General features: G+C 39.7%; 1 protein-coding gene across 4 annotated transcripts in view; it reads left to right on the top strand.

Annotated features, from left to right (window-relative positions):
• Nucleotides 1-23634, top strand: part of lingo2 (leucine rich repeat and Ig domain containing 2) — a 186085-nt gene that overhangs the window by 106768 nt on the left and 55683 nt on the right. For all 4 annotated transcript variants that reach the window (XR_004213434.1, XM_031866870.1, XM_031866868.1 and 1 more), the window contains exon 4: nt 1992-2071. The gene's annotated coding sequence lies outside the window, so the exon portion shown is untranslated. The remainder of the gene's footprint in view (nt 1-1991; nt 2072-23634) is intronic.

Below are 23634 nucleotides of genomic sequence, written 5' to 3'. Positions count from 1 at the left end.
TGGATTTTTGTACCTGAAAGTTGCCAAAGCAAGATATAGATTCACATTCCCCACATAGGTTAACAACCGCGTATTTCAGCTCAACACACGCAGCTGAAAAGTATATAAAACATGCTTTGACGTTCTCTTATTGAAAACGCTGAAATGTGCTGAAATGTGAAATATAGTGTTCAAGGATTCTTCTAACCTATGAGATCATCCCCTCTTGAGCTAATTGTTGCTCTCTGCCAATGAATCCTGCTCCTGATTAAGACCTTTTTATCTTTTCTCTCTTTCAACTGATCAGTGAAATGGGAAGAAAAAAAAACAAAAACATACCATTCCCCAATCTGCCCTACGTCATACTAAAAAATAAAGCACCAATTATCTGGATTTGGACTGTGGTAGTTTAGCACAAATGCTGATGAAGCTCTGATGTCTATAACGGCATCCAGGTGCTCCTGCATATTAAGTCCCTTTATGGTCACATAATTAAGGAGAGACGCTATTGTCTCGATTGGTGTGCATCTTGATTCCAGGTGGCAAATGGCGTGCTAATGCAACCTTACAATTCAAGGCCAAGCTTGTGGCAGGCAGGGGTCTAAGGGCGTGTTAGCGGGCTCGGTGAGGCTTTACTTGAAGCAAAGGTCAGGGGGATCTCCGAGGTCTGGAAGATACGTCATCTCTGCAGATATCCAGCGATTGTTGAGATGATTCAGTTTGGTCATCACTCTGAAGACCATAAATAGCTGTACTAAACTCCATGGCAACCTTTCAATATTTGAAATTGCCGTCTGCTATCTGGCAACACGAGTGTGGCAAAAAATCTGTGGCAAGATTGAGTTCCTCTTAGTACGTATCATTTGTGTCTAATATTGTCATATTAAGATGATTTTGAGAACTACATCAACGTCAATGAAGTCATCTTTCAATCTGGAATGTCAAATGCATTCGGCTCATCTGTAAAGTCGAATGCCAAGGGCAGACAAAAAGGGGATTATTATGAATTCAGCAAAATCACCCTTTCTCGGACCATTAATATTCTGTGGCCATTGTGAGGAGATGGGTTCAGGCTTAACGAGGGGATCCAACGGATAAATGATCAAAAAAGCAGGACAGCTATTGTCCTTGAACTCTTAATGGCGTACTAATAGCACAAGGTGTCAAAAATGATTTTAACCAGAGAGTCCTGAGTCAAACTTTTTTTTTAATCTCTCTGCCTTTGGACTTGGAGGAGATAAGGGTCTTCTCTCTCTCTCTCTCTCTCTCTCTCTCTCTCTCTCTCTCTCTCTCTCTCTCTCTCTCTCCGTCGCATTACCAATTCAGTCACGCCTTTTGCATAATCACCATCCACTGTTTCCTCCTGCAGTCTGGATAAGGGGACTCATTATAGTGGAGAGAGTAGCAGGCAGGGGCCAGTGTGCATTGCATAGGTCGCACTGTTTGCCAGGGACTCGGAAAAGATCAGGAATTTCTGCTAAAAAATAATGAAACCATGGACTCAGCACAATCCTGACATTGTAAGCTTTGCTTGGGTTAAAATTAAATAGAATAGACTCGTATAACTATGTCATTACCGTGTGATTTACTTCATGTGGTTTGAAATAAATATTCAACTTCACTAATCAGCCTCTTCCATTGCAGCCCTTTTGGAATATTATATAGAAAACGCTCAAAACGGCGCAGTGCTCCGTCGCCGTCGTCCAGTTAGGACACAGTATCATTGACATTACGCGCAAAATAGATATTTGAATAGTTCGAACCATGTGTTTTTTAAGGATGAATATTCTAACGCTAATTTTGGCCGATTTGGATGTTTGAAAACATCATCACGCAGCAAACCTTTTGCTGGCGTGCTCACACTGTTTCTATCAATTCCTTGTGTTTTCTATGTCCTTCTAATTTCCAAGTATTGTGTTGTCAAGATGTTTTAGAATGTATGTATTGATTTTCATTTTGCTCACTCGTCATTTTAATTTTTTTTTATTTCTGCTTCTCCCCTCTCCCTCTAGACAAAAGACTGAAAATAGGGACAACCACAGCAGAAGAAGAGAATAGGCCATGGCTGAGGGGATGATTGCTTCTCAAAGTGGTAAGCAGCAGACTTTACAGTCTTTTAGCTGTTTTGTTCCAGAGACTTGTGTGGGCGTTTTGGAGGATTTTCTTACTTTTGCGTCAGTCCTGGTGCCTTTATTCTACAGAGAAACGGACAAATAACTTAAGCGTAAAAACAAACAAACAAACAGACTGGGCTCTCTGTTTGGTCAGGGTGACATGATTATGTTACTACCACAGTCCCGCTACCTGCAACCTAAAACGTCAGTGTGCTCTCACACAACCATTTCTGCCTTTTCTTTTCTAATTCCTGCAACACACTTTACTTTCTTTCTTTATGGTCAGTGCACAGTGAGAAAAGTCTACGTATTTCTTTATTAGTCCTCCAATCAAGGACCCTTTTTGAACACATAAGAATGCGTTAACTGATCTTTGCTGGACAATTTAATCAAGATATACACCTTTAGCTCTGTGACACTGAATCTGTTCAAGCCGTCCAGCTTCATTGGCTTTATATGCTCCTGAATCTCAGTGTTGTGTCCGCCTGTTGCAACCTCTCTGACACAAAAATCGTTGCTGAATAATGACTTGACTCTTCATCAGTGCAGCCAGGACAAGGAGGTCAAAACAGCAGGATGTGCGCGATCTAAGGAAAAAAGGGTTCACATTGTCACCTTGGAATTTGTTTCGCACCTTATAAGCATCTTTTAAATTTACAATGAGTCCATGAACTCCTCACAGCTTCTAAAGAAAGCACCTATAATTCATTAATTATAGATATACAGCAAGTATTGCGTATTTCTCTTCATGTGGTTCTTTCAGACAATAAGTCATTCTGAGGCAATCTATGATTAATATATGCTTATTCACATTTATCATTTATTGAGTTTGGAATGTGTAGTGTAACATTTACCACGTGGTTTTTACGATATTAAAAACATCTCAAGATATGTGGGACATTTAAGAGATGCATAGGTATCCCAAATCAGGGAACAATATATGATCTGTGTGTCAATGCGTTACGATAGTTTGATACAAGTGTATAAAACATGAGATCACTTTTCGTGAAATAAGCTGACCCTGTGGGTCCAAGTGAAAGCTGATCCCTCATTAATTTCCGCTCTTAATGCCTCTTCAAATATCAAGAGATAAAGGATATTAGTTGAAGGGAGGAAGCCATTACAGATACATTTTAAACCCCGATAACATTAGCACATAAATTCTGCAAAGGTGTTCTTCCTGCAGACCTACAGAACAATGGAGCACCTTCCTTAAGCCAGCCAGCAAACACTAAACGATGGTGTGGTTAATGCCTGACACTGACATGCTAGAGGGGCCTTTTGAAATGCAGTAACTTAGTTTGGCAGCATATCCTCACTGTGGATATCAATGCTGTGAAATGCAGGAAGCACAGTGGTTGCCAGTCTTATCTCACATATAAACTGTCTCGATGACATCCGCGTTGTGCATTTAAACAGCACAGAAGAGTGCATTCCCTTCAGGCGTGTTGGTTTTGCCAGGCATGTTGAGTGCAGATCCATCATTTCTCTCTCCAGTATTCATGCAACAAAAAAGATCATCTTGACATGACTTTTAATTTACAAGTCAAACTTCCGGTTGACTTCATCTGTCAGTAGCCACACATACATGTGTGTGTGTGCGTTTGTGTGACTGCGTCTGCATCTGTGTTTGGGGCAGAGCGAGGGATAGAAAAGCAACAGAGGTGATGTTGTGTGAAGAGACGGAAGAGATGGGAGGCTGCAGACAGATAGTGTTGTTCCCTCAGTATCACATTAAATCTTAATCTCCTGGCCCCTCATGGGAGGAGCCAGCCGAGCATGGGATTGTGTTTTGCATCTAAATCAAGACGTTGTGTTCCTTCTGAGGGGACTTTATTGAGACAAAGTTTGATGTGTCTGTTCGCAACTTCACATAGGTCTGGATGCATCCAGCTGCTGTTGTTTTTACTGAAGTCTTGTTAAATGCAGATGCCTCGTAAACTATAACATCTCGAATTAATTAATAAGAAAGGGGGGGTAACAAAACTCCTAAGGGGGCGTACAGTAGTTAAGTTATCAACCACTGTGGGGAGGTTTCGACAGGTTGCATCATGACAGCCAATAGCACCAGCTAAAACCAGAAGTTGTAATTGCATGTGAAACACTTGCTTGTTTTCTCTAATTGTCACTGATTTACAGTATCACTGCATTTGCTTGCTGATCAGTTCCTTCAATGTATTAAAATTAATCAAATATTGGTTCTTGGACTGATATTTTCTTTTTCCTCTTGTGTATTGAAACTGTAGTAAAAAGCTTCAAGACTTCAAGTGGTGGGCAGTTTTGCTGGTAACCCAACAAACCTAAATTTAGATGTCTTGTAACCCGCACCAGTCGATACAAATGTATCTGTAGGGTTATAGTGATGGTACTTATGGCTAAGGCTGCACTGGCCACTTCCCATGTTTGTGCTGTATGTAACACATTCATCCTCCTGTGAACATGTCCACAGGTAGCTGATTGTGATTCATTTACTCAATACAATCAGTCAAGGCATATTGCGTCCCATTAGCTTCCTGTTAGAACATTCCTCATGTTCTACATTCTAAAATCTTTTTAGTCTTTATTCATCATCATTTCTGGCAAATCTTCAGTTTCTCAGAGATCAAAAGTAAACACACCACCTGGCCCTTATCGCGATGAGGTGTGCTGCGTCCACGTCCTCTCCCAGCAGGAAATTACCCGTACTTTGGCACCACTTTCCCATCTTATCAGTTGGGAGAAGGGGTGAGCAGTACATGGGGCACGTTGCATTTCAAGATGCCTTCGGGGTTACGCCTTCAATTCTCACCTTCATTCACTGTGAAGCTGCACAAAAAACTGTGACAGCTTTTAATTATGGTCAAAGCCAAAAATATGAGTATTTATTCAGAGGAATTAGAGAGGCTAGTGCTGACATTTGCAGATAGAAGACAGGATTTTTTGTCTTTTTTTTGTATTCGTTGTTTTTTCTCCAATGAAGTATTACATTTCCCTCCAACATCAACTGAATACGGTATTATTAGATCTGGCTGCTCACTTTGAGATATGAAAGGGAAAAATAATCTCTCTGAAAGAGGTAGGCTCTGACAGCACATTGAGGCGTTATGGAAAGCCTGGCTGCTGTTTCAAAGGGAGAACACAGTAAGAGGACTGGTTTGGAGAGGAAAGCCTGCTCGCTGCAGATAGAAGACAGGGATACACCAGCAAGGATGCTCAGTTCATTGTACTCTACTGAGTTCTGATTTATTATGGATTCGTTTTTTCTTGTTTTTTTGCCAACGCTGCTCCTTTCTTGTTGCTTGAAAGCAAAGACAGCCTCTTGATTGTAGGATAAAGGTCATTTAGTGAAGGATGCAGGGGAGACGATGTATAGGAAATATAAGAAATGCATGTGCTGTCTTCGAGTTTGTTTTTTATTTTATTGTGATTACTGTGACATGTCAAAAATTCTAATTTTTGTCTCTGAGTAAATATCCAACTTCTTCTTTCTTTATAATGAGGTGGGCAGTTGGTTTACTAGACATGGATGCTTTTTTTCAGTTACACAGAGAAAACACATTAATCTTGTCTATTATAATTTCTGTGCTGTGCACTCGCCTCATTATTCTTGGTAATAGAGTCATATCTCCCCCTAGTTTATTGATTCATCATTATTTTCTCAACACATCCATCCAAACATATCATTTGAAGTCTGGCCAATTGCCAACAAAACATTGTTGTTGTGTGGAACTGCACTATTATCATTTCTTCCTTGTATTTTGTGATTTGAACCTTTGGAATAGTTTCGGAGTAAGGACCAAATAACATGGATATTGTATCAAACACATACCACAGGACAGGTTGCTGTGGCAGCAGATGTCTTAACTTTCTTCAAAAAGGTCAAACTTCCCATGAACTCTTAATTACAACAATAATATCATTTTATCATACTTTATGGTGGCAAAACATTACTGCTACTAACTAATTTGAATATTGCAACAGTAACAGTTTAAAGTAAATAAGTAAGTAAATAGAGATTAGTATATTCAGTATAATGTAAAGCTAGTGTTCCTTAAAATAAATACCCATCATCCGTAGACATGACAGGGCTTACTTCTCATCAGGTAACCGCAGGTGTTCAAGCGTTCTCCCAGTGCCCTAATGTCAATTCAATTTGTGCCACCAATATTTTCAGAGCAGGTTTTATCCCTTTCAGAGGGCGGATTTGCCATTTTTGAAAGAAACCCGTCATCTCTTATTGTTTAGTATGGCTAACCTTCTATTATCCACTGACACTGTCCTCAAAATGCTATTATGGGCTGATTAGGGAATGCCAGCAGTGATCAGAATTGTTCGCCTTGATTAGAGAATATTCACCCCTTTTGTTACTGTCAAGAATGATCAAGAAGAGAAGAAGGTTTGCTAAGTGAGTGAACGTGACTGGGAGCGCCATCATCATCATCATCTCTGTAACACAGCGGCACTCATCTCTGAGAGGACATATTAACATGCTGGCGCGCTGTCATCCCCGGTGCCCCCAGATGGGGCTCATTCAGGTCTTTCACAAAAACACAGGCGGGAAGGGATCTTAAATGTCAGTCTCAATATCACCAAAGCCATAATTAAGAATGAGCTGGCAGAAGGACATGTACTTTTGTGTCCCGATTGGATGGATTGTCTAGTATAAGGAAGATCACGGGGTTGAATTACCAAAACCTCTAATGGGTCCAGCACCAAAGTGTATCGTCATACTAAAAGTAGTCATCACATTATATAAAAGGAACATGAAGTCTGAAAATGCAAAGAGCATGACTTTTGCAAATTAAGTCAAAAACAATTACCACTACTGTTATGTAACCTTGTCATATGACAGACATTGAAATGGCAGAACATTAACCTTTGGCTGTTTGTGTACACAGCATGTAATCTGTGTTTCAGAACGTGATCTGTGTTTCTGAACGTGTTTGTTTTGTGTTTAGGTGTTGTATGTTTCATATGGTGAAGTCTGAGCACAGCTACATCTGCACAGCTTGGATAGGAGGGGGCTCTGAGCACACTAAGGAAAACACTGTGATCATCAAGCCAGAGCTGACAGTTTGAATCAACGCTGTGTGTATTGGAGGAGAAACTATGAACTGACAATCATGGCTTAAAGGGGAGTTTAACTGTGAAAAAATGAATTCCAATGTGTTGATCAATTACCATAACAGCATTTGCTCATTTGTAGTTAAGTGGATGATATGAAGATGTATTCCACGAGACAATATCAATTTACATTTTTCTTAAGGTATTTAATAATTGGATGCGACATCTACAATAACTTTAAACAGTTTATCAATTTCTTTCCTAGAAAATGTACAATACAACAATATATAAATGTTGCAGAATGAAATGACTTATGCCATGATAGAGCATTTTATCCATAGAGCCAACACCCACTAACTGAACCACTCGCCTTCCTTTTGTGTTCAACTACTTCTGAGACTATGGATTGATTGATTATTTGTATTTATAGTTTTGATAATCATTTTAGAGTTATTTAAGATGATGGCTTATTGAATATATCTTGTTTATGTATTTGGACACATCTAACTATCCACTGGGCCCTCCATGTTGGCGCTGGCGAAGGTTATCAGGCAATTTGTGCTGCATCTGCGCAGCGTCTATAAATACAAACTGATATTCATGAAGGAAGCTAGTCAGGAGATGGGAGCTAACCTTTGAAGATACCAGAGGTGAATAAATGAGAGCAGAACCAGGTGTTTATTAGATGTTCCTATTCAAGACTCTGTCCTCTCATATAGCCCACAATTACTGCTAACTGTAATAGCGGAGTGCATTGTGGGAAATCAAAGGCTGCGCTCCCTGTGGCTTTCCTCCCCTTGTGTGTGTTTGTGTTTTTCTGTTGTTTTCCTTACAGGAAATGCACGGCTTCTAATTAGGTCTTGGAGGGGGAGAAGGAGGCGTCTTAGTCGGCAGACTGTGAGCGGCTATCGCCAGCGCAACTTCAATGTTTAATTTATGTGTGCTCTATTATTTATGGATGCCGTGATCCGTGTGTATATGGGACTTTATGCAAACTTTGAGTCCGTGCAGTGTTTGTGAGTTTTGGTCAAAGAAAGAAAGAGGAAATAGGAGTTGTGAAGCGGAGTAAGTGCATAAATGTAATAGTCAGTGTAAATGTTTCCCTGTCATCTGCTCCATCCTCGCATACTAAATGATCCATTCTCTGTACATTACATCTTTCCCACAGAAATGCACTCACATGTACATCTATAAGTATACAAACGCATGCATACACTACACTAACAGTGGAAGAATATTTTGTTTATGTTCATTCTCAGGTATCCTAAATTTAAACATAACTTCTACATACGTAACTCACTTTAAGACAGAATGCATGTTATTGTTTTGAAGGCACATAGTGAATTCTAAATGAGGAAAGCCAACCCCAGTCAGCTTTGTGTATTCAAAAATGTGTCTTTAAAGGTGGCATGTACACACACAGACACTCTCTCCATTTTACCCTACATACTGTACATCCGCTTAAGACCTTGTCCCAGCAAACTATATCAGCAGCAGCAGAGGATCAGGCCTGAGAAAGTGGGCGAGGTAATAACACCCATGACTCTGCTGCCTACAATGGCCAAGAGGACCATTGTTATGTTCCCTCCACCTCAACCTTTAATGTGCAGCGATGCAGTTCTAACCTGTTAGATATTTTGCACTAGGCAGAGCCAACTGAAGGCTAAATTTACGACTAAAAAAAATACTTGGATCAGCAGGTGTGACTGGGAAGGATAGCCCGGATTTGAAGAAGGGGAATTGCAGGGAAAATAAATATTTCTTAGAACATTTTCTAACAATGCAGTTGAAAGGACAGATCAATATTAGTAAGGGATCTGGCTCTGCACAGATAGTTACTGAGAGAGGGAGATACAACTTCAAGCAAGGGTGCTCGCTACATACTTAAGGTTAGTTTAAAAAGGGTATATATGGAGTACTGACTTTTGGTGATAGGAGAATCTACTGTAAACTAATTCTGCTAGTAAAACTATTGCTTGCTTTAAACACAGTCAAATTTCAAAGGTACTAACTAATTATTACGGTGGCCACATATAACGAACAGGAAGAAGAAAAGAAGGACATTCTGTTTGGGGGTAAGCCTTCCTCCTGAACGCCCCAAGTTCAAAAATCCACTCAAAGCACCCAATGACTTTATGTCATTGTGGTGACTTCAAGTCAGTGTGGTACTTGAGATTTTGGCTGAAGTGTTTTTAATAATTTAACTCTAATGTACAGTTGATGGTTTGTGTGAAGCTAACGTCAGCAGTTGGTGGCTTTGGTTGAACACGTTTGGTAAGGTCTTGAATTTAACAGACGGTCTTTTATATGTAAAAGTCCCGACTCTAGCTTTAAGATTTCTTTCTTGATTAAGAACTTCTATTTGAGTAGAAACAATGGAATTGTGCTGAGAGTTTAGCAATCTAGAGTCTTGTTGATGATACATGCGCTTCAAGTTTTTAGAAATATGTGCATAAAAAACTATAATACTATAAAGCATAGAGCATTGTATTGTAGCTTGTGGATACACAGGCCAAGCCTTCATTTTCGTGCGCAGCTCGTTGTTTACATTTCAGTTTGCAACTTGAGATACAAGAATTGATTTGAAGAAGCTAATTTAAAACCAATAAAAAACTAAAGCAGGGTCCGGCAATAGCAGCTGGGTTCCAAGATTGCATTTCGGCCACTCTCTTGCTCTCCACTGACAGTTTACCTACATTCAACCAAAGCCTGCTCAGACGTGATTGGTCAACACTACTCAAACGAAACTGACTTCTGATACCAAAAATCTTGCTCCGTTGCCTCTGCATGTGAATGCAGAATCTGTTTATAGAGATTACCCGTTTCGTAATACTGCAAATATACAGTAAAATATAAATATTGTAATAATTTCATCAGTCGGCCGTAAACTGAATCATAATTGTGTTTACTCATTTGGCTGCAGATACAAACTTAGCAGACATTAACACTTATGTAAATGAAAGTCTTTGAGATTTCAACTGTAAAGCTTGATGACCCAAATGTAACATGACATCGAAGCATAATGATACTGTAGTAGTTCGTCCACCCATCCCACCACAGACAACTAGCTGTCATCATTCAGTTAAGTTTGTGTGGCAAATAAAATAATATAATGCTGACAATTTACAATTACAGCAGCACCTCGGTAAACATGCGCATGTTACTTTTGAATGTGATGGATTTATAAGAATAGACGTGTTAGGGTTCCACCAGCAAAATAGATTCCCACTCTAACTCTTACGTAAGAGAAGCCCTGTGCTTGTGAATTCACTGTGACTGGCTGGAAATGCTGATAGGTAAAGGGCCAATGGAGCAACCGCAATGAAACAAACAAGCCTATGTCATGCAGGGAATTAGACTGAGAGGAGCAATACTGCACCTAACAAGCTTACAGCACTTTGAATAAGATGATTGAGAGGGAGGCAGTTTCCTGGACAGGAGCACTGGACCATCAACCTGCAGTCTCATATCCTATCACCCCTGTCCAAGAATCTCTCACACACACACACACACAACAAGGTGAGAGAGGGCACTTAAGGGCCTCTGCTTCACTGGAGCTGCTAGGTACCCGACAGAAAAACTGGTTGTACTGGATACCAAACATCCTAGAATGTATGTTTCTGGGTTTTTAAGTGGGAGCATTCCTTTAGTAATAGTAAGTCTTTTTTAATTGTTCACCCTATTAACATGATTACTATTTGCTTGAAAAATTACTTGCATTATTATCAAATTTGTAGCCAAGAAATATTCCATATATTGACTAAATGATTAATCAAATAATCATTTTATCTCTTGATCAGACTTAAAAACATTTCCTTTAAGTGTTATCACAGATAGCATTTTTTTGTTCTACAGTCAATCGGCTGCACTAGTAGTTTGGACTCTTTTGAGCACAAAGTTCAAATAACAGTTGCAACCACGTATGTTTCATAAACACCAACATTAGGTATATGAAAGATTATAAAACCTGAGTTTGCGACTGGAGGGCATTGCATCTATGATGCCACCATCCACCACTAAGTGCCCTTGAGCAGGTGACTGAACTCCCCACTGCTGCTCCAGGGGCTCTGTACTCCGGCTGCCCCTGTGCTCTGCTCCCTCTGATGAAATGCAAATCCATGTGTATGTTTAACCTGGGAAGGCTATGCAAAGAGATTGGTTCTTGAACTACATCAAAGGCAGAAGTGATGAATACATTGTGTTGAAATGAGCCTATGTACACACTTCGATCTCTGCAGGCACTTACGCAGTCAGCTGCTTACAAACACTGCACCGCACCTAGCTGTGTAAATATGACAATATTGGTTTATTTTAAGAGCACATTTAAAGCGGAGGGACGTCGCTCTACCTTCATCATGAGTCTTCTTCCTTTTAGATGGACTTAGTCCTCATCAAGTTACAGGGAAATATACGATGCAGGTATGAGACTACATTTTATGTGATGAATTGGGAGTGGGAGTGATGGGGCTCGGTGAGGGAGTGGACTTCATTTTAACGCCTGACTGAAGGTGAATCTGACCTCTCGTGTGGGCCGGAAGGACAGTTAAACTCTGAGCAGTGTAGCATACACAGCAAATTCTGCGGTTCTTCATTACCCCAAGGAGATGGACTAGGAACACTGCCAGGCCAAGGCCATTATCAGTTTGTTGATACAGGTGATTATGGTTTACTCTACCATAACAATCATATAGTGCACTGCACTCATCCTAAACTATATATAGTTTGCCAGTTTAATTTACAGATAATATGTTTATGAGTAACTTTCCCTTTATGTTCAAAGAGGTCGTTATGTCTCATTCTCCGAAAGGCATACACCAGAAGTATTCTGTTTAATGTTGTTATAGATAGATAGATGGATAGATGGCAGTGAAGGGTCATGAAATCCACATTAAAACAATGCTCTTTAGCCAGTAGCCTTAATGAAAAAGAAAATGTAACAAAAGAAGCCTATTTGGGATTAAACAGGAGCAAATGTGGCATTTAAAACGAAGCAGTAAATAAGAGGAGGCAAAGCATGCTTGGATGCAGAGAGGCACGAAGAAATTGGCCATTTGTCAGCTTGGATAAGGTCACTATGTAGCTTGCAAACAGCACAGTAATTGACTGCAGTTGGGATGACAGCTAATGGTTGCTCCAATGAAAAGCCATGGAATTTATAATGATGTACCATGCTTATTATCTGATTTCGAAACAAATGAACATCATCACCAGTGCCATCATCATAATTAAGACGCTGAGGCCCGCAAACGGCAGGAGAGGTGTCACTAACCCCAGACGCCGCTCTGAGGATCGCCCCATGTGCAGGCTGTGCCATTTTGGAGAGAAGGAGATTAAGAGTTAATCACTGTGCATGGACTTAAAAAAGACATGCGAGGGTATTACAATATCTGAATTTATGGACTGATAAGCACAGTGTTTCTGGTCCGAGCCACATCTAAAAGGTGGAATTTGTGGCATCTCACATGACATGTGGCATATATGCACAGCTGGGAGTAGCCTTAATTAACTTTGCAATGCTTGGATGAATGCATTTGAGATAGACCCTAATTGCTTTTATATACACTTATTTCAGTCATATTGAGGGATACATGGTGAGCGCTTGACTGCAGTAAAAACAAAAAAGCATTATATTAAAATCGTCATGCATGTCACATTACGATTAAAGACATTGCAGCAAGTGACCGTAGAGCTCATTCTTTTTGATCCATACTGTGTTTGTATGCCGCGGAATCTGAGCTGTTTTCACCATTGTTTTTAAGAGATGTGTCATAAAGAGCAAAGATTTTTGTGTTGTCGTTTTTTTTGATGGGACAGCAAACATCCCTACAGCTGCACAATGAAGATTAATACTTATTACCACATACTGTAAAGGAATTATTACCTGCTGTGCATGACCCTCCTGGCAAGCAATACATGAAAGCTATTTTCACAGCTTGGAACTATCTCGGAGTCTGGATGAATAAAACCAATGCTGAGTCTATGTCTGCAGAATTAGCATTACCAACTATTGTTGAACATTGCAAGTACCGTCTCTGAGCCATAGTATGTGTCACCCCTTAATTAAATCTCCAAATCATCTTCTTTTTGACGAAATGCCATTTTATAAATATATATATTTTTTTAATGTTGTGATGGGAAGAATATGTTCATGCAGAAGATTGAAGAAACCTTCCATTTACTTTGTTTAACAGCAAAAGGAAACTGTGACTGCTAATTAATAGATCATCAGCAACAACCTTTATTAAATCCACACATTATGATTCTTGTGGTCAATCTTTTTTATGCATTCATCCAAGCTGACATATTTAGGAGAGTTACCCACAGTCATGCCTATGCCACGTGTCGGTAAGATGCAACCTTTGAGCCGTGGTGGCGTAGACACAGAGACACAGTGCTTGACAGCCCATAACTAATTATGGTGCATTACCTTCTTATATAAGTTTTAAGTCAGCACACGGGGTTAACTCTTCATGTCTTTACCAATGCTGAGCAGCATGCAATCCCTACTTCACATATTGCTTTGTACAGTCCATTGTGTCCTTCCTTGTTTAGTCATGCAGGTACTATCAGGGTTGTCATCATGGGGGGTTTTAACAACATCATATCAGCACCATTCATCTTTCCACAAGCGGAAAAACATTTTTTATATCCAGCATGTAAAAACTGTCCATCACAAACTTTTAAGATTCATTTTGGAGCCGGTAGATACATCGGACATAAATAACTCAAATAAAAAGACTCTTTGAGCCAAAAGAAAAACTGATGACGCCGGTGTTTTTTATTTATTTTAGATATGGGTTCAGGAGGGAGACCTACAAACCTCCCTCTACCTTTCCTCTCTACTTCACGCCATTCACCTCCACCACAACACATGTTCAGGTGTATGCAGATTAAGCCAGAAGAAGAAAAGCTCTCGATACAATACATAATGAGCACAGAATCTCAATGTACGTACCACGTTATGTGTAGTTGTTAATATGACAATACCACAGAACAAATATGCTGGTTAGAATGGAGATCCTTTTACTGCCATTCCATTTCATCAATAGTTAATATTTAACAATAGCTCCCGAAAGGCCATGGTATGTTTGTTTGTTTGTAATTATCACATCTAAGGGGGGCTGGGCCGAACAACACCCCCTAGCTTAGATATAAGCACAACATACCATGGCCTGTCGTGACCTATTGATTTTATAAAAACAGGTCATAATGTTCTCAAATATGAATGTCAAAATCCGTCTTGTGTTATGGAGCGTCTTAAGATAGTTTCTGAATCAAGGTGTTGCGGAGGCAGTGAGTGGTCTGCTGCGTTCCTGCTTGCTTGCATATTCTGGCCAACATTGTCGAACTTCCTCTTCACTTAGCTCTGCATGTCGTTAAGCGGGTTGATTTTTTTTCTGGAGGTGGGAACGGCTCAAGCCATTCCTCCACAGAAGTAAAGCTAAATGTTTCCATTTCCGTGACTCTGTCGTTAAGCAACTGTGACGACACTTGGAGTGATACTATATTTCCAACATGCCCCAGGAATGACAGATGCCTTCTGCATTGTCTTTGCAGTTTGGGTTGTTTATGTTTTGGTTGTCCACTCTACTCCATCATGAAAAAGTAAAACCACAGAGATGAATTGTCGCTGTTGTTATTGTGTTGTCAGTCTTGTCAAGACTGCAGCTGTCAAACCAAGCTTCTCTTTAATACTGTCACTTTGTGAACCTTTCCTGGCTGCACCCTTGTCACCCTCAAGGTCTTAATAACTAGCTTTTGTCGCTACTGAGAAGGATGAATAGTGGTGGTGCCAGGCAGCCCACTCTCTATGGCACCCTTATCTTTCAAGTTGTCTTTGCCGGTCTTGTTTTAATTAGATTAAAAGTTGTATGCACCTCTGGGGAGATACTGCAGGCCTGGGCTGGTGCCTGAGCCATTGTGTTCAGAGCTCCTTTTTTTTGAATGCTCAAAGGCTGCCAAGTCTTCCCCGTTCCTCTGCTGGGCTGCTTAGGTTGCTCAAACTGTGCTTGGGTCAAACATCATGCAAACTTGTTGGCATTGGCAATGTTTTAAGGTGACTCAGTGGCTCAAATGTGTTTATGAAGCAGCAGGTTTACCCTTGTTTGACTTTAAAGCGAGGAGTTCTTTTTACCCGCATAGTTTCTTTCTATATGTTAGCTTTATCACCCACATACTTTACTGCGAGTTGTAAATGATCTGATTAAGCATGAAGATTATTTGTAGTTATCAAGCCTGTAGTATGTTTAAACTTCAAGAAAGAAGTGTTTCAGTAAAGCTGTACCACACTTTACTATGAACATAATATGATCTTAGACTCAAATCTGTAAATCTGCATGCAGTTTTACCCAACTGTGATGATCAAAACCTTTGTTCAGCAGTTAGACGTCTACATTTCAAGTAGTAGATTAATTCTGCATTACAGCCTGGAAAGACTCCTTGATAATGTCTCCGTTTGTTTGTTTATTAAAGAGGAAGAGATGTGTAAGCTCCATAATCAAAACTAATCAAACTGAAAATCCTCTTTGAATGGATAAGCATTGTTGCACAGACTCACTTTGCTTTATTCAGTAGTTCTCTATCATAATAAGTCTAAATTAGTTTGCTTAGCACTGATAACTATGTACTACTAGATACTAACTGCACTACCAGCCCCTTTTCTAAGATGTCTACCCAATGGAGAGAAATGTGTCTGCAATGAGTTTGTTTTTGGTGTGGGGGGAAACAAGAACATCTGAATGACTTCCCGTCAATATTGTGGTCATCGCCAATCTTATGTGAATCTATTTGTTCATCCACTTCTTCATGCCAACACATTTAGAACATGCAATCACACAACTGATTTCACCAGCACTACAGTGGTTCAAACCCAGTATCTTCTAATCACACATTTACTGTGCTAACCACAGAGACACAATACAGCATGATGTCTTTGCTACTGGAAGTACTTGTCAGGTGTGTTGGCGGGACGCCAGATGGGAGACGGTTCAAATTACTATTTCTTGGTTTGATACTGCATCGTTTTTTTTTTTTTTAAGAAGAATTGATGTAAGAGTGAGAGTCATTATAATGCAGATCAGCCTTTTAACACCCCTGAGCAGCTCTTCAGGTATAAAAGCCCAAAGGAAATCATGCTGTGAGCTGGAAAACTGCACTGACATGAACTCAGCATTGCTCTTTTAACTTCGCTCTATGTTTCACATTTAAGGAGGCTTACTTAACAAATTTACCCATCATCTAGGTGTATGAGATAGGCCCCTGGAGGTCTTGTGGGCTTACCTCAGTTAAACATTGGTCAAGTTGTGTCAACTCCAATGGCTTTTCATATCACACTCCACTAACCAAACCTGCTTCCTGCAACATTGTACTCGCATCAAATCACAGTGTAGATTGTTCAGAGAATTACAATATTTTAAACATTTATTGCAGTATTTTTGATAATAACAGAAGAACTTGAAACCAAATACTTTATCTATTTTTTTCCGCTCTTAAAGCTCATTAAGAGAAGCAATGATGCAACATAAAATCTGAGATGCCTTAATTTCACATGTGAGCACTCCATGAAACATTGTCACCGGTACAGCGTGTTTTTATGGGACTTAGACATAATAAAGATAATGTTGATGATATGGCAATGTGCTTTTGCTGGAATTGCATTTAATTGTTGCAAGAGGGGGTTTACAAGCAATTACACTGGGAGCAAATTAATAATTAAAGAAATAGAAATAGAATTTTAAGATAAACAGACGGGTATCCAAGGCATTCTCACAGGCCAGCAGAAATGAATGGAGATCGAGGGGCTCCAACATGCTTTAACATCCAACCTGATGAATAATATCTTGATAATATGGCCTGCCTGCTCTGCTCGCTCTGACATTGTGCTGACAGCAGAAAGACGTGTGTGCCAGTTAAAGTAGTCTGAACGAAGCCGGTGCCAAAGCAATATTTTATTTTATTTATCTTACTTCTCCCGCTATTCATTGATGCTATTCATTTCCCCCGTGACAGCCCGAGCCATGGCGTACATTGTATGTGGGGATGTAAAGTGCAGGGGAATGTTCCAAACCAGACACATCCATTCATTGTAAAGAGAAATCCTATCACGTTGGATGTTAGGAAAAGGGAGGGATAAAACACAAACATGTTTCATGCCGTGCCGTATTGATTCACGATTTATTATTTGTTCCCGAAGAGATTTTCATTTGCTAAGTAAGCCACTAGCGTGACATGTAACTTCTTTAAGTGCCTTAAAGAAGCCTCTGAATTCACACACATCTTCAGTCGTGACGGTTAATATGCATTATCCCGATTTTTAGTTCATATTTATGTTGGAAAGAGGGGCAGATTCTCACTGAAGCTGAAAATGTAAACAGTAATGAGCAATTCATGTCTGCATTCCAATGTATATACAAGCTGTTGATGAAAGGAGATACCAAACAGCTTGAGATAAATTAACCTGCTCCGTTGTTTTGAAGGAAACATCAATTTATCCCGGCTGCTGTTCGTTTCTTCTGCAGTTGATTAAATTCTGACCCTCATCACTCTGTCACTAAACAGTGATTTATTGGAAAATAATCAATGTTCGCCAGTTGCTCGACAATCTCTCTCTGTCAGCTGCACAGGGAACCATCACAAACTCATACAGCCGATGATTACTCCAATATATTTGCATAAATGTAAAGTGTGCTTATTCCCTCTTGTATGACTGACCTGTTAGTAAAACCTGACCTCTGGTCAGAGATTAAACAATGCTCACAAATGTGGCTTTTTGCTCCTTGTGACAATGAGGACACGATAATGAGTTCTGGGGGAAGAGGCTTTTTGGCACTGTCGAGTGAAATCCCTTCCCCTGAAAATGAACGCTTTTGGCACCACATCTCAGTGTCTCTTAACTGTATTTACGGGAGAGAAAAAAGAAAATTGAAAATGAGGAGAGAACTCCCGACTTGACCTCGTGTTGTGTCATTGCGACCGCTTGTTGTTTATCTTTGTGAATTCGGCAGGATTGAGTGCATTGTTTCTAGGATTATCAGGCATCCACATGGACCAGCTATGAACGCAAACTGTGATAATGTTTCCGTCCAGACAAAATGAAAGTGTAAAACCCTAACAGATTACCAGTGACTGTGGCTGACCAGGGGTGCTGGCCATACTGCAGTGAGACGCCAAGTAACAAAAAGCATTGCAACCAAGCAAATAAAGCTCTCCCATGAGTCATTTCAAACTCAGTGTTCATATCGAAATTGCAACAATTAGTTTGCTTTAAAAAAACTGTAATTTCCAGTTTTGAACCATTATCACGGTGAGCATTAATTTGTTTTCTTCCACACATTTGCTGATGACAGATAATTTAGTTAGCGAAAAAATGTAAGTAGATTTTGTTCTGTTCTGAAATAGATGGTTAGGATCAAAATAGTCTCAAGGCTATACCGAGCAAAAGGAAGAGGCTGGAAAATAACCCGTAACAGGAAATATGACGATAGGCTACAGTGCTGTTGTGTATTTCACATGTATCTTTGTTCTTTATGTATGTATGCAGTTTAAGCATGTGAGTGAGCATGAAAATGAGAGACGCGGGGGGGGAAATAAAGACAGTGAATGCTGCCTTGCTTTGAACAAAGACATGTCCCTCTGCAGACGGCTTGTTAAAGCTGCAGAGGATGAGTCAGAGAGCAGTACCCTAACAGGAGCCCTTGTTGTTCAGAGTACAGTCTGGTTTCATCTTGTCAGCCTTGCTCAGGGCAAATTTAAAAAGAAAAAAACGGTTGCAGAGGAAGTCTTCTCCATGTCCTCATCTTGACATTTTCCTCTCCATTAAATCACCTGGAGGCTCCGCAATAATTCCCTGCCTCAAGAGAAAGTGAAACCGCCAGTGTTAACTGAACTATCACCCAAATGACAAAATGATCCTGCTTCGGTTTAAGATTTCTATCAATTCATATGTAGTTGTTTGCATTCTTTTAGAAAATGTACTGACTGCACAACAATGCTGTTGATTGCTTGAGTATCCACATATACATTCATTTGCATTGCAGCCATATGAGTAAAAGGACACTTTGATTTACATTTGCCGTGAAAGCAGTGAAATGATCAGATAACAACAACAACTTCATCATCTGTTTAGCCCAGAGCCTTAGCTGTTAGTGAAGCATGAACGGGGTTAGGGAGACAGCGGGGCACTGCTTCATTAACCCAGAATTACTACAGTATTAACTGCAGTTTTGAAATACTTGTACCAAAGCATATTGCTTTTTGCCAAGCGTATTACAATCTAAATACCCTGACATTTTCAGCAAAACATTTATGTATCTCTTTAAAAACAATCGCAATAGACTACTGACATTCTGTATGTAATATGCCGAGGATTAACTGCTCAGTTAGAAATTTACTTTGGTCAAATTTTTCCAAATAAGTTCAATTTTACTTATAATTAGTAGGTTAATGAGTTAATGCCCTCTTTCCTTTATTACAGGTAGGTACATTATAAACGTAGATTGTAAGATAGATTTGACATGTACAGTGTGATGGTATAAGAAAGTTTAGAAAACATTAGTGAAGAGAATCCACAGAGACCGTGATCACTCTTCCACAGTAGTTATGAAGCTAAAGCTCTGTTCGGTTGAGAAACACTGTTTTGGCCAAAGGGGAAAGCTGATGTGTGACCAATCTTTCTTTACTTTATTTTAGAACAGCACAGAATGCAATTTAGTGCTCGGGATACTTATGCATAATGTTGTTGTTTTTTAAAAGTTTTATAAGTTGTTTTTTTATGATCATTTTTTGTTAACTTTTTATGAAAGGGGGAAAACTTTTTTTAAGAAGCTTCCATATTGAATAAATAAATAAATAAATCCTCAAAACAGTAAGGTTTACACGCTGAATTTATGTTTCAGAAGTACTTCCCACGTAAAACCTCACAGGTGTGAAATCCATCCCTTCTACTGTCGGTAATGGAGTGTCACAGGGATACCAATAAAGTGCATCATTCGATTAAATCCTCTTTGTTTGATAACCATCATGTGAATACAAGAATTTAATTTTCATATAACTCACACGTTTCAAGTATGTTAAACCTTAATGTTATGCATAACTAAGGACTTGGCCTCCTTGAGTAACAGGTTGCTACGATGGCACCGCTACCACAACAGTGTTCAGCATACCGTTGTACTAAAACGTCCGCTGGTCATTTTCTTTCAAGCTTATTTTTTCCACTGGTCAAAATTAGTATCCCAATTCATATCACTGTGGAGGTAGATTACGGATGCAACTTGCTATTAAGCTAGTGCTAGCATTAGCTGCTAACTGTACCTGACAGACCTTGCTCCTCTTCAGCTCCACTCTGTCGGGTGGAACCTTTTTGTTCCAAAAACCAAGAAGGTGACGGCCAAAATGGCAGACTCAAGGCTTCAAAACTGTAGTAAACAAACCAATGCGTGAGGTCCTAATGACTACGTACACTGTTATGTTATACGCAGTCCATCAAAAAGTTTGCCATGTATATTTTATGCCATATTTGAAATGCACCATAGACTAAATGTGTATGTATAGCAAGGAATAGCCACATGTTTGGAAGTCTACATTTCCATCACATGAGGATCAGTTGTGAGACCCCGCCAAGGCTTCTCCGTACCCGTGTGTGTCACAGATTGCAGGCGGTTAATATTTCAGTGCAGTGGAGCTGCATTTGGCGACAGCCAAGGAGTTGGGTCAGGTTAACAGGGCTGTTGCGTGCCAGTGCCCAAGAGAGTCTTCAATATTTGATTGCATTTTTCTTCTTAAGCTTCCTCTTCTTTTAATGCACTTTAGAATGGACCCCCATATTTGTAGTTCAAAAATAAGCCCACAGAAACCCCCGTCCGCAATGTTTTTTTGCTCTATTTTAGATATATTATGCTGAAAGGGATTTAGGTTATGCTGTCTTATTGCAGAAGAGCAATCCGTGAAAGATGTTATATTCTTCTTGATTAATTTGAATTCAAGAAAGGAACATGGTACAAAATGCATGAGCTACATATATTATTTGTAATAATATGATATTACTTTTCTTATTTCAGGGTGTTATGTAACTGTTTCAAAACTGCACAAGTCAAATTCACACTTTGCCTGAATTGTCCCATGACCGTTAAGTTAAATCTAAGGATTCAGCAGTCGGGTAATGTAATTGCCGTAAACTTCACACAGCATGTTTTGGTAACCTTTCGCTGGACTGAGCATTTTGTCTTGGGACTTTTTTTCACCTTAAAACTACTTACTTCAAGCAGGGACAGTGTTTCCTCGTAGTCTCTCCACACTGTAACATTAGCCGCTGATCATCTGAAGTGGTAAAAACCCAAAGTGACAGCTTGGATCATTTGGCTGGCCTCAAAGGCATTTCAGACATTGCAGCTCCGAATGTGGAGACAAATAATGTTCTTTTTAAAAAAAGGTAGTAGCTTTCATTTAGCTCTCAACAGGCCAGTCCACAGGACACTGAACCCACAATTATATATCATTTGCAGTCTGCAGAGCCTCGAGTTTAGTGACCACAGAGCAAACCGAGATTTTAGCTCTGAAATACATTTTATGGTTGTTTCTTTGAAACCAAAAAACATAAATACTTAACATAATAATAATACAGAAAACTGAATTGTTTTAATGTGATAGTTACTACCTCAACTTGGTATGCATTGAAAGGAATTAAATTAATCCATGCATGTCTACTGGTTTATTAAATACGGCTTTAATGCAAATGTAAGTGCTCATGGTATTAATATGTTCTGAGGCCCACATGCCAAGACTTGTTGGATGGTAAGCATCACAAGGGGCACAGGAAATCTATCAAACAGCTATGATACACTTTCCTTTCCTTTTTTTGAGCTACCTCTGCTGCTGTAGTCCTGCTGTCATACAATCATATGTATGCTATGCAGGCGGTGTGGTTTTATCCTGCAGCAAACATAGATTTCCGGTCATTGAGCTATGACCTGTTCATGCAATAATATGTTTATCCGTTCATCAGTAGTGGCAGATGTGGCAGGCTTGTATTCAGCTCTTCAAATCGGAAGAAATACTTAAGGAGGAAAACAATATACATTATGAACCTATACTTTAGAAAAAGAAAGCGCTTGTGATACTACCTTGAATAATACCGTCTCTGTAAAACGCTGGCCCATGAGTTAGTACAGGATTCCCCCTGGACTGTGGATAGTGGTAATGGTGGACAGACAGCAGGTGAATGATGGTACCTCATTCTCAACTAATTCTCACAGGACACTTCGAAGATAATGGTGGTGATGGATTAGGAGGTGGGCCGTGCAATTTCTGCTCTGTAAGACAGAATGGCAGGCTCACCAATGATATTTACTCAAAAAAATATTCTTAATAGATTCCCTTTCCATGTGTAATGAAATCCTAAAGTGTCAGGTAGGAATGGAGTGACTCTTTACTCTTACTTCTTTCTTTTTTGCTTGTGACTAAGCTAGCAGCCACATGTTGTAGCCTAGCTAAAAAAAAAAAAAATAATAATAATCTTTACTATAGCTCTCTACTCTTTCTTTATAATGGTTGAAATTGTTTATTTCTATATCCATTGTGTGAAAGATAGGAGAGAAACACAAACAAGCTGTGTATTTACAGCAGCAGCAGTACAATCTGTGGGAATTTGTTTTGGAAACCTGAGGGTCACTGGTTCAATTTCCCCTACAGACCAAATACTAGGCATGGACTGTTAGCTGGAGAGGTGCGAGTTCGCCCCCATAGCACTGCTGAAAAGCCCTTGAGCGAGGCACTGGACCACTACTGCCCACTAATCCTAATACGGGTTAAGTGCAGAGGCTTAATTTCACTGTGTGCACATACAGTATGTGACAAAAGTTAAAAGCTAAAACTTGATTTGATTTGATATTAACATTTTGACATGAACTCTGTACAGTATGTGACCTGTGACTCAAATTCAGAAAATCTACCAACGTTTTTTAACAGCTTCCTCAAGTGAGCGGGATCAAATGAATGTAGCGTCAGCGGACTTGTCTCATCTGAGTCCCATCAATTGTCTGCAAAGAGCCATTTGTCCTGGGCATTCTTTGTTGTCCTATCAGAGCAACGTCATACAGCAAATTGTCACCTAGGAAGCAGTCAGGGTGGTGGGAGATGAAGAAGGAAAAGGAGGAAGTGACAAGAGTGTTGCCCTAAATTGCTATCGATTCAGTTGTTTGAACCTTTTTTCCCTTGGAGGGTAAGAGTGGAGGGGGAGCCGGGGGTGAGGTTTAAAGGAAAGAACTGTCACCCACTGTTGATTCAAAGTGATGTCTGTTGCACCCTGTCATCCTTCCCCAACTGTCCAGTTAGTGGGAAATCGAAAAGTGAAACATCTTGGGGATTCTCGCTCAATTGTCAAGCAGCTGTCAACTCATCATATCAAACTCTTTTCTGTGGTTGCTGGGAAATATGTTTATTTTTTTACATAAATATATATCTATCTATATATATATATATATATATATATATATATATAGATAGA

This window comes from Anarrhichthys ocellatus, unplaced genomic scaffold, assembly GCF_004355925.1.
Source record: "Anarrhichthys ocellatus isolate YVR2014 unplaced genomic scaffold, GSC_Weel_1.0 scaffold37, whole genome shotgun sequence".
Taxonomy (NCBI): domain Eukaryota; kingdom Metazoa; phylum Chordata; class Actinopteri; order Perciformes; family Anarhichadidae; genus Anarrhichthys; species Anarrhichthys ocellatus.
The sequence above is the reverse complement of the archived record's forward strand: the minus strand, read 5'-3'. Positions and strand labels throughout refer to the sequence as shown.